Here is a 12,237-nt window from a genome sequence, read left to right on the forward strand (position 1 = left end):
GATGGGAGGGGGATGTCAGGATGTATGATCAAGAATTTCAGTCAGTTTAGGGCAGATTATGGGGTTCCTATGAGTCTGGAAACTGTTGAGACCCTCTGTGAGGTTGAGTGGCTGACCTTCAGAGTTGGGTGTCCCTCAGAAAGGACACTGGACTTGCGGATTGTCAAGACTGTCCACTGAGTAGTTACCGGAAGTCCTGGACACCCCAATCAATACCCCTACATAGATTGGCAGCAGGAGGTAGTCCAGGAAATGCCCACACAGTTACGCGCCTGTGCTCAAAATAAGGGAAAGGCTAAGTCAACCGGCAGACCCCGGGCGCCAAAGAGAGAACCATGCGTGATCCACTGCAACATGGCACATGTTTTCCTGGACTGTTATAGGGAGGCTGATGACATCGTACCCCAGATCCTAAAGGAGACAGCTCACAGATAAGGGATGGGGAACTTCTGGGCATATTTTTGGCTTGTAGCCTTTTGGGGAGCAAGGGAAGTGCTGGGTCCCGTGGGAGAACAGGGCTCTGAGCTGAAGTGCTCACTGCCCTCCCCAGGTAGGAATATTGTAAATAAAGACCTGTTTTCCTCAACACTAGTTGTTGGGTTTTACACCAAGGCGTCACGTGAAAGAACCCCCTTTTCTAACAGTTTTGGCGAGCCCAGACAGGACTAATGGAACCTATAGCCAGGTCCCAGACACGTGGGGCAGGCTGACCCCTGGAACATGGCTGTGGGTGTGGGGATTTCCCAGCATCAAGGAACCATCCTGCAACACAGGTCAAGGTGCCAGTTGCCAGGAACACCACAATGGTGTAAGAAAACAGGTTCAGGAAAGGAGGGAACCCCTAGGCTCTTTGAACCGAACCTGCATGCAGGTTGCGGATTGGACACTGAGCCGCATGGGCGTACTGCCATTTTGGGTAAGCCACATGAGTGCTCCACCATGGTGGATGAGTCACGTGGGTCCTCCGTTATCTTGTGGGTGGTACGTATGGGTGCCACCATCTTTGAAGTGGGCAAAATGGTGGGCTAGGCATGCTCTTCAGGTGATGTGCTTTTTTTGCAAAATGGTATATGTCTAGACGTTCAGGTCATTGCTGCATGACAGGGTGTTTGCAAGGTCTAAGCTTCAGATAACTGCAGGATATCTCTTCAAATCTAGGGAACTTTCAGCTGCCAAATACTAAGTTTGAGCATAGTCCTTCACAGTATGGAAAGAACTAGGATGAAAAGTGTATTATGGTTAAATCTGAATGGGTAGATATATGGATAGATTATGAAAGTTTTTAGACCTGGGAAGAGGAAACCTCAACTGCTTGTGGTTTGATTTTATGGTTACTGTACTGCTGTATTGGTTTTGGCCCATAAGACCTAGGAAAGGTTGTCTGTAAACCAGTTGGGGAGAATGCCTTTGCCACCTGGGACCCAGGATGGGTCATTCAGGACTGATGAGCATTTCAGCCTGGGCAAGTGAGCATGCCTCTGCCAAGGGACCAGAACTGAAAGGGCATGTCTCTCTAGAAGGCCAGTGGACATACTGCTGAGGGAGTGCCTAGCTTTCTGTGTTTTGAATTATTGCTCTGTTTATGCTCTGAAAGAAAAATTGAAGTTTCCAGGGAAAGCTAAAACTTCACATGTAGGAGAGTGAACAAAAGAAAGTGTAAAAATGAAGAAGGTCTGTAAAAGGTATATAGAAAGTTTGTTAGGAGTTTCTAAAAGTTCTGAAAAGAAATTGTATAGTTTTAATAATGAAATGTATAATGAATGGAAATGCAATATTAGAAGGACAAGGATTTTCCTTCACACTGTATATTTTTCTCCCTACATGGCCCCTCCAGAATTTGGCATTCTGAAGGAATAAGTAATGATGTGAGGTTTCTTTGCATAAAACAAATAAGACCAGTTATTAATAGCAGTTTTGTTAACCAAAACTTTGGCTGGAATGTCATGCCTTAAAGAGGCATGCTTAGGCTCTGGTTGTTACCAGAAAGCCCTGAGGTACTGGAATTGACTTTTGAAGCTAAGGAAAGCCCATGAGGAAAAAGGCTGATACCTTGGTTGGTTTTGCGGTTCATGGCAATCTTTCCAGGGAAGGAATGAAGGTTGCTTTCCTAAACGATGGCTAGGAGGAACTAAGGCACAATGGAAAACCTAAAGGACTTGGAAAAAGCAAGTATTTACAGGCAAGGCTGAATGGCAGGTGTGTGACTCAGCTTCTGTGACCTGACAGGCCAACTAAAAGTCAACCTGAAGGTTCCTTGTAGGAGTTCCAGCAAAGCAGACGTAAAGATCATATGTGATCAATCACTGCTCTTGTTGTGTTTATGCAAATGAACAGGATAAATTAAAACTGGACTTAAGGCAGTCCCTTTAATAACAAGGAGGGTAATCTTAAGTAGAAAAATCGTGATTCAAGGAAAATCACAATGCTCAGTGGTAGACTATAAACTAGTACAGATGTCTTTAAAGTTTATCTTCATTTAAAGTTTGTTTTCATTTGAGGTCTGTGAATCATCAAAGATGCTTAATTCACAGGCAAGAAGAATGTCAAATGCCTTGCAACTGGATGTCTTCCCAGTAAGATAGTCTCGCAGACTTAGAAACTGGTTTGTGGGTTGTGTTGTGTGAATTAACATGTATGTTCTTCTGTTTTCATAGGGCATAAGCCTATGACCTGATTACCTGAGTGATTGTTCGTATGTATAGGCCTCACTTAAGCCTATCTCCATCGCTGCCTCCTGAGACTCAAAGGTTTGGCTGAACTAATTGTGTTGGTGAAGTATGGGGTAATCTGTAGATTTCACTTTAAAATTAGTTTTTCTTTTCTGTCCTAATGGCTTGGACAGAAAGGTACCAGAGGTCTGAGAGGAAGGAATCTACAAATATCCCCCTCAGCCCAAACTAAGTATAATCGGCAGAAGGGCTTTGAACAGGTGTGATGTGCCTTGCACACCTTCCTCCAAAGAAGCCATTTTTTTTCCCCCTAATGTGGGACATTGAAACATTAACCCCAGCCTTTTGTCATCTAGTGGTTATAGTTTCAATGATGCCTTTTAACCCTATTGCCAAATGTGTTGCCCCCAGAATATGACAAGGATGCCAGCTTGTCCAGAAGTGCCAGCCCTTGGAAACTGAGCATGCCACTGCCTGGGGACAGCCGACTGACCTGGAGTCTGCAAGATCCTTCCCCATGTGGGAAGGCCACCCTCCCCCATAACACCCCCACTCTACTAGGGATTTCTAGATCCAAGGGTAGGTAGGACAACAACCATGCACAGCTTGAAGCTGCTAGAGGAGCATGAGACCTTCTCCCATTGTCCTTTTATAAGATTATAAAGGGTCTTAAGTCTGAGAGGGGAGAATTGTTAGAGTGGGGGTTCCCTCCCTCCCAAAAAATCCCCAAAGCCTACAGTTTGTGGGATAAGGGGAAAGGAACAGCTTTTAAGATGCCTTTGCATAACTATGGCTGGTAACTATTGTCTTAGTTATGCACATGGTTTGGTTCTTCCAAGGCCCCTAGGAGATGGGAGGGGTTTTGACTATAGAATGGTGAGGGAAGAGTATACAGGGCCCCAGCAAGGTTCTGTGAATGGTCAGAACCGGTTACCACGCCCACTGCATCACAGGCTACAGTCAGGGATTTAAAAACAAGGTGGCAACCATTTTAGGGAGGGGAGAGGAGATCCACGCGGTTTGCGAGAAGGGCAGAGAAGAGATCCACGCAGCTTTGAAAGGGCAGAGAGCAGAACTGTGGGCCCTGGTGCGGGCATTACAATTAACAAAAGGACAGATGGCAAACATTTACACAGACTCGCGATATGCCTTTGCTACTGTCCACGTCCACAGGGGGTGGTAAGGAAATCAAGAAAAAGGAAGAAATCCTCCAAGTCCTTAGCAGCAATAGCCTTGCAGAACAGGCAAGCACAGATCTACTCACAGCAGAAAAAGGGGGGGTGGGGCTGTGTTTTCCTCAGAGGAGAGTGCTGCTACTATGTAAACCAATCCGGTATAGTAACTACCAAAGTAAAGGAGCTAAGGGACAGAATCTAGATAAGAAGAGAAGAGCTAGAGAAAAGGGGCTATTGGGACCTAGGACAATGGTCATCCTGGCTCCTACCACTAGCAGGACCCCTCGTCACTATCTTACTAGTTGTCACTGTTGGATCTTGCCTGGTTAATGCCCTCAAAAGATTTATAGAACAGTCAGTCACTCAAAGAGCAACCACCAAAATCTAAGCCCTGAGGGGATTTCACTCATTAGCCACAAATGATGCCTTATAAAGAGTAAAGGCATTAAAGGGGGTAATGAGAGGGAAATAACTGCCATGTTCTGTTTCTGTAACTGCTTGCATATTTGCAACAGAAAACTTTCTAACAGTTTGCCTGTAAACGATCTGCCAATGATCATTGACTTCCGCTTGTGCTGGCGGAATGCCATAAAAGCCCGTGAGAAGTGCAGCTCGGGGCTCAGATCTTTGGAGACTACTCTTCTGGGCCCGCATGCGTGAATAAAAGTTTGTTACTCCACCTCTCTGAGTGTTGCTTGAGTTTCTCACAACCTGTAATTTCCTGCAACAGTGGGTCCCTGGTCTTGTGGTTTCCAGAGAACTGGGTAACATTTCCATTCCCATTATAACCCACCAATTAATAGAACCCTCAGGGACAAAAATGAACAACATTTAAGGACATTACTAATTAAATATTGTTACAGAAACAGAGGTGTCCAAGAACAAACCCCAGAGTTTGCTGCTGGAGATAGGGAAAAGGAAGCAGCTTTCAGGATGCCTTGCATGCCTGAGGCTAGTGGCTGGAAACTTTGTTGCACAAGGATCTGCTTTGAAACTTCCAAGGCTCAGGAAGATGGGAGGGGTCTTGGACTGTGGGATGGTACGGAGGGAGCCTACAGAGCCTGTGTAGGGTTCTGTGAATGGTCAGAACTGCTTGCAACACCCACTGTGTCAGAGGACGCAGTCAGGGATAGATAAGCAGCTGCGGACATTTTAGCGGGTGCGCTCCCTCCAGGTGGCTTGGAGGAGTGGGTCTCCAGGCTGCTTTAAGGGAGGCCTCCGGGCTGCTTTAAGAGGGTCTCGCCATGAGGTTTGCAGGAAGAAGGCAGTTTACAAGGAGGCTGAGAATCCAGGCGGTCCTGCATTGAGAGCTGGAGGGCACCACAGCACAGAAAGGACCTCCCCAATCAGAACTGAGTGATTGGCAGCTACTGGTAAAGCTGGACTGTGCCTAGGAAGTAGGGAAACTGTGTTTCTGACTTTCCTAAGACTGGCCAGGTCTGGGATGGGGAGGCAGAACTATGTGCAAATAAACAATTCTTTTTCTTTTCACTAAACTCTAGTACTGAGATTTATAATTCTGGGGGCAGGCAATCAGGCCCCTTAACTAAACAGCTCGTGGGTTCTGTTTCAATCTGAGCAGCCCAGGGGTTCTGTTACAATATGTCAGTTTATACAAGTTATTCAAACTCTCTAGGCCTCATGGTCCTTACCGTCTGGTTTTTTTTTTTAATGAAAAATAACTTAATTCTTTATATTAATAAAAGCAGTCAAGAAATAATGATATGCAAACAAACAAAACCCTAAACCCAAAATCTTACTATATACCCTTCCAGGTCTTTTTTTTTTTTTTTTAACACCTATAGATATAGATGTATTTAACACAATGAACATGCTGTTTCGTAAAATGAATAGCTTTATAGTGTTTTCCAAAACTGACTATCAATTCAAGATTGTTAATGTAAATTTGGGTTAAAAATGCCAATTTAAATCACTCAAAACAAATTTAACAGGAGAGAGAACGTTGCAGTCAGAATCCTTTAATAACCTCAAACAATTAACAATATTTCTCATAATAAAGAAACAACTCTTCTCCATGGAAATAGTTATCTGGCAAGATTACCTATTCAGGGCACAACTGAAAACCAGACACAGTAGGAGGGCTCTAGCATTTCATTTATAGACCCTACTCTTGTTTTACCACAAGTTTAATTTGATTGACCAAATCAGTTTCCTTGGTATTGTTTGTACAGAAATAAAGGTCAGTGCTTTACTTATAATTTTATGAGTTATAACTGTCTCTCTTGTGCTCCCCTTTTTTGTACATCCCCTATCCACTTTACTATGACCCACTGAGATAACAATGGTAAGTTATTTTGAGTGGTAACATATGCGTCCCACTGCTTTTTTAAAAGGGTGCCCAAATGACCCTTCTACTATTATCCTTTTAAAGATTCTCCTACTAATAATCTCTTCCATGATCTTATCTATTCCCAGATATTTAAAGGTGGAATAACTTCCTGGAACCTACACCTTTTATCCTGTCCTCTGAAGCTCTAGACTTCAGCTTCCAACTGCCTACTAGACCTTTCCGAACAGAATTATCTTTATTCCAAAATGGGCTCTGCCTTTTTCTGGGCACCACAATAAATATGGTAACACAAATTGGTAGGCATTCATACTGGGTCACCTTTAGGCCCTGCTGGTTTTCCTCATGCTATCTCCAATTAATTGTCAGCTTCTGTCTCTCCCCAATCTGTCATCTCCCTTTGACAGCCCTGGTCATAACCTGAGTCCAGGATTTCATCACTTGTTGTCTGAAGTACTGGTATAATATCCTGTTGTCTCCTAAGTCCTCTTAAATACAGATCTTTTCCACTTTACTTCTTCATAAAACCATTAGTAGTTCCTAGTTGTCTTTATTAATATGAACTACTTAGAATAAAATATAATGTTCTTTTTAAATCAAAAAAGATACTGCCTTAACACTTTTTAAATATCTCCTACACCCATATAACTACTGTTCAAAATTCTATGGAACGTTTGATTCTTCAGTCAAATGCCAACTTTCTATGAAGGTACAGATCTTCCTTTTAGAATTAAAATTAAAATTCCTTAAAATTCCCATTACATGTTATTTATGGCTATCTATATACAACTTTCTCTCTCACTCATTGAAGGCAGGACACATTTCTTACTCGGAGTTTTGGCACTGTATATTTCTTGAACAGGTGAATAAGTGATGAATTATTTATTATCCAGGTTCACAGACCAAAATAACTGAGAAGTGTCAAATGACTACCTGACAGCCTAAGGGAAGAGTTAAAAATACAAAAACCAAACTTAACTCAAAAAGCATTTCTATGTAGGACAAATAGGCCTATATCTCTTAAGGTCATCATGTATTTTCTAGAATAGCACCATGACCGACATTGATACTAATTTTAGCAAGATTTCAAAAAGATTATGTTTATTTAACCTATATTTAAGAAAGGAAGAAAACAACAGAAGTGTGAAATATATTCAGAGATTTTCATACAAATGTCTTATTTAAAAGTTTATTTAATTAAAAAATAAATACCCATTAGAGAAAACTTGAAAAAAATAAACAAAGAGAGGAGGAAAAAGCACTCCAAATCTTAGTCTATATATTTTTTAAATGTAGGATACATAACTCCAAATGATCATTCTAACAAAAAACATTTCAGTGTTTAAAGAATTCACACACAGTTATCTACAAAAATTTGGCCAAACAGAACTCATTCTAGTTCTGGGACATATAGAGAGCTAAGATTTTACTGTATCACTACATAGTTATTCACCCAATTCTTCTATTTTAAGGCCTGACTGAAAATGATGGGGTGGGAAGATGAGGAAATGGGGAACAAAAAAAAAGAGATAAAAAGGGAGAACGAGAAGAAAGAGAACACAAACAAAAGGTGGAAGGACAATCACAAGTGTAAGGAAAAACAGAAAAACAGAGCAAGCAAAAACCCAATGCATGAGCAGACACATTCAGAAAAAGAATAGCTCTTTAATTTCCTATCTTGCCTCCCATTGTTCTCTAATTGACTTCAGGCTGATGTGTGCACCCTGAGGTGAACGCTGAATTCCAAGTCTTCCAACACAGATATTTTATACAACTGGTATGCACCATTCTCTGCAATTTTAACACTTTAAAAATGGATAGTCTTGCTGAGTACCAGAGGGTGACACATGCTAATTAAATCACTCAATAAACAAACATAAGAAAATGAATGTTACTATGAGACTTGTTGCCAATGCTCCATGCTGAGGAAGCCTCCCCTTAAATGAGTGCCCATGAAAGATGTAAATTTACTGTGCAATACTCACAAGTGTCTCCCATAATTATTTGCAGCAGCAATACCATCATTCTTGCATCTCCCTCTAGATATTTTATGCTAAGCAGCCTCTGAACCCTACTATTCTTTCATAATCTATTTAATTTTGTAACAAGAGCCAGCTAAATATCGTATTTACATGTTTCTATTAAAAATAATTTTTACAAACTCATTAAGGTAATTTGGTAAGTGGACAAACAAGTGAAGGGCAGATGAAGTGAGACTCTTGATTGAACTCCCTTCCTCCCCAATTTTGTCTGTCAGGCAGTGAAAGCCTTAGCATTGCTAGCTCAAGAAATAAAACAGTGCCAATGAAAACTCTGCATGTCAGGTTGTCATGCTCTGATTTTCTTTAAATATTGTTAGTATTGAAGAGAAAGGTATAATCTATTGATAGGTCTCCAAATACTACCAGGTACACTTTTTTGAAAGAGAAAAAAAAAATCCTAGAAACCATTTGCTTTATTAGCTCCTCATACTCACCACTCTTGTATTTTATATTTTCTTGGATCACCACAATTCAAAATATATTCTGATTTCCCAAATCTCTCTAGATTTACTGAGAAAGACTGATTTCTGATTTGCTGACAGCACGGAAAACTTAGCAGCTGATTTAGGTAAGAAGCAACCTAGACTTTGGAGAAGAAATGGTTATGGGTATTGTGAAACACTTATGTTATCTGGTACACAGGAGGCACTGACAAATGTTGTTTCTTTCCCAAAATAATAACAAATGGAAGGGAAATTTTTTTGTTTGCTTATTAAAAATAAACTTGAAAGGAAACCTAACTTAAGTCTAAAAGTAATTATCTTCAAAGAATTTAGAAATTATGGTAGAAAGTGTGATTTTTAAGTATAACTTTAAAATTAAAGACAATATACTTCACCTTCCAGATTAAGCCTAGAAGACAGAATTTCAAGAAACCTGTGCTTATTTATGATGTATAGCAATGGTTATTAATTAAAATCAATATTACCCAAAATAATTCTTAGGGGAGGTAAACCAATAATAGAAACAACAAGTTATGTACTTAAGAGACTAAAAAGAGGCTTCCCTAATGGCAAAGGCTGTTTAAGTTGGATTACTTCCCCTGGGCTCTCAGGGGAAAAAAAAAAGTGGAATTAATTAGTCAAGCAGAATTTAATTAATTTGGACATAATTAAAAGTCAAAAATAACATGAACATTTTCATCAAGAGATTTCTGTGATTCCATTTTTTTGTTGTTGTTGAAAATTTCTACTCTTTTGGTTCAATAATTTGGGGAATTTACTATTATTTGACAAATTTTTGCTTCTACTTTATTTCCCCTTAAATAAAGAATATTTTGGTAGAGTATTCACCAAACAAACAGGTTCTTCTGGAGAGAAAGCAATGATTTATGCTAACTTAAGTAGACTACGGCAACTTTTGGACTACTCTGAAAATTAACCTGTTATTAAATTATGAAGAGCACAGTAGGTTAAAACCCCAAAAATATCGGCAAAAAGACAGAAAACAAGATGCTTCTTTAATAGAGGCTGTGAATAGCTTAATAGTAAACTACATGAAAAAGGGCATAGCATTCACTTTTATTTAACTAGAAGACTGCTATAAGCATAGAAAACTTCCACAGCTAAATTAGTATAATGGTAAAATAATTTGAGTTTATACAAAAAGGTATGTGAATTTTTTAGTTTTTGGATTTAAAATTTTTTAATGAGGTTTTGTTTTCCAAAAGGGTCTTGTTTGATTGACTGACTAGGCAGAGGGGAGTACTCCCTTCAATAACAGGAATCCATTAACAAGGAGCCTGGGATAGTGCCAAGAGTGGTAGAGGACAGCATCCAGGGATAACACAGGATTTCTAACAAAGAACAGTTTTACATTTCCAATTATGTTTTCAACATTTTATCTTTTTCAGAACTCTCATGGTGCTACTCCTCAGCTCCAGGCTCAGTGTAGACCTGGGACCAGGTTGGGTTGAAAACGGTTCTGTGCTATTCTGAAATAAGGGACAAGCCTCTGAGTACAGATGTTCCCCTTGAGACTTTAAACAAAGTTAGTGAGAAAAATCCAATGTTAAGCAAACTCTACTATGTATCTGCCAACCAACTGCGATCTTTTTTTTTTCTCTTACAACTCCTGTTTACTGGGCTACTACTTCTATTATATATGTCATATCTCTAATTCACACAATAAGCTTGAAAGGCAGCAATTATCATTTTAACAAATGAAGAAGTGAGAGACTGGACTGATTAAGCTTCTTGACCTATGCCATACAGCTTTTAAGTCCTAAGTAAAGATATGCACCCAGTCCTGACGTACTTCAAAGTCCCACATGCTCTCTCTGCTATGTGAAAAGACTTCTCTCGTTCCTGATCTCAGCACATCCCACTGTACTCTGTATTTGGCCATTCCCTTAGCTAGAGCTACCAGTAGCTCTGGGAAAACGATATCCCATTTTTAGTATTATTTCTATGGTACTTAACACGTTGGCCAGGCCAGTAGCTTCTTCTCTGGGTTAATATTACTAGATATTGTTAAGTATAGTGTTCACCCTTCCTTTTATTCTTCTTCATTTAATTACTTACATGAAGTACAAGATCTATGAATTCTAGGCAATATAGTGTAGAGAAAAAAACACTGCCCTTCCTGCCCAAGGAGAAAAACTAGAAAAATGATTCAAAAGCCAAATTGCTGTTTAGAACAATAGAAAACAAATAAAACCAGCAAAAATAATGAACAATGGAACAGTTAAAGTCTAATGTGTGACATGCGTAAAAATACTTGCTTTTGGTAAGATAGAAACATATAACTGTGAGAACTAACCTATTCATGAAAAATTGAAGTAATAGCCTTAACAAAACAAGTCATGAGCAATTATTAAATAATACATGTCTTTTACTATCTCCATTACCATTTTGTACAGCAGCTATAAAACGTAAGTTCTATAATGGGTTTCTTTCGTTAAAATTCACTTTTGAAGAACTATCTTCTCTCTATTGCTTCTATTTTTGAAATAAGGAGAGTTAAGTATCTACAGAGTAGCAACTAAACTTATAGTACAGATTCAATTATTTACTCACTAGCAGAATAGGAAGACAGAATATACATGCTAAAAAGTTCTATAAAAAGAAAATAAATGGAAAGCGGATCTAAAAATATTCTAAGATGCCCCTTTATCTCTATTTTTTATGTAAAATAAAAAACTCATTTGGGACAATGCAAGAGATGATAAAGAAAGTTCAGGATATTTATAGACCCTCAACCATTGTGTAAACACTAGCAAAAAGAGATATTCAAAGTACCCGATTAAGTCTAATTTGGGTTGAATTCAAGTTAGATTACCTGGAGATATGAAAGCAATTTACCTATATTAGCATTAAATGCCTAATACTGATAAAAATGTTATGGAAGTATGATCCAGCAGCAAGTTTTCTGCATTGAGACTTAAAAGACCATTCAGCCTACCCCCACTAGCTAAGTAGTTATATAATATTCTGGCAAAGTCATAGGATGCTTTATGTGTCCGATGAGATGACAGTAACTAGTCCTTTCTATGATATGCAAAGATGTCCAAATTCTAATGCTCAGAACCTATTAAAATGTCATCCTATATAGCAAAAGGGACATTGCACATGTGATTATATTAGGACCTTATTGTGTATTGATTTGATATGGCTTCAAAGTCACTGGTTTATGACTTAAGTGAAGTTCCCTTAATCCACGTATTTATGGGAAAGACAAATGAAAGTTGCTTTTAGAAGTTTTGAGCCTGACTGCTGATTACAGATTGACTAGATTAACAACTGAAGGAGACAGCCACAGACTGTGTATCGCTGGTAGTTTCGAACTGTCAGGGAGACATTTAGAGGGATGTCTGGGCTCCTACAAGTGGCAGCTGAAGGTACGATAAATATGTAGGTGGCTGGAGAGGTCCCCCTGAGAAGTGTGCGGTCTAAATCCCAAGTTGGGCTCCTCAGTCTACAACTTCAGAGCTGAGAGGAACCTAGATAGCACCCAGCTGTGAAAAGCAAGAGGGATTCTTCCTGCCAGGGAGAGATGGCTGGAGATGCAGAGAGCCTTTTTAAGGGCCAACAAACAAAATCTTG

The 12,237-nt window shown here is 39.5% G+C and overlaps 1 protein-coding gene across 4 annotated transcripts in view; it reads right to left on the reverse strand.

Annotated features, from left to right (window-relative positions):
• The window catches only part of PEAK1 (pseudopodium enriched atypical kinase 1), a 257,702-nt gene that overhangs the window by 145,042 nt on the left and 100,423 nt on the right, over nt 1-12,237 (reverse strand). The window lies entirely within an intron of this gene.

The sequence above is a fragment of the Furipterus horrens genome, unplaced genomic scaffold (genome assembly GCF_987537825.1).
Source record: "Furipterus horrens unplaced genomic scaffold, mFurHor1.1.pri manual_scaffold_3, whole genome shotgun sequence".
In the NCBI taxonomy this organism is placed as follows: Eukaryota; Metazoa; Chordata; class Mammalia; order Chiroptera; family Furipteridae; genus Furipterus; species Furipterus horrens.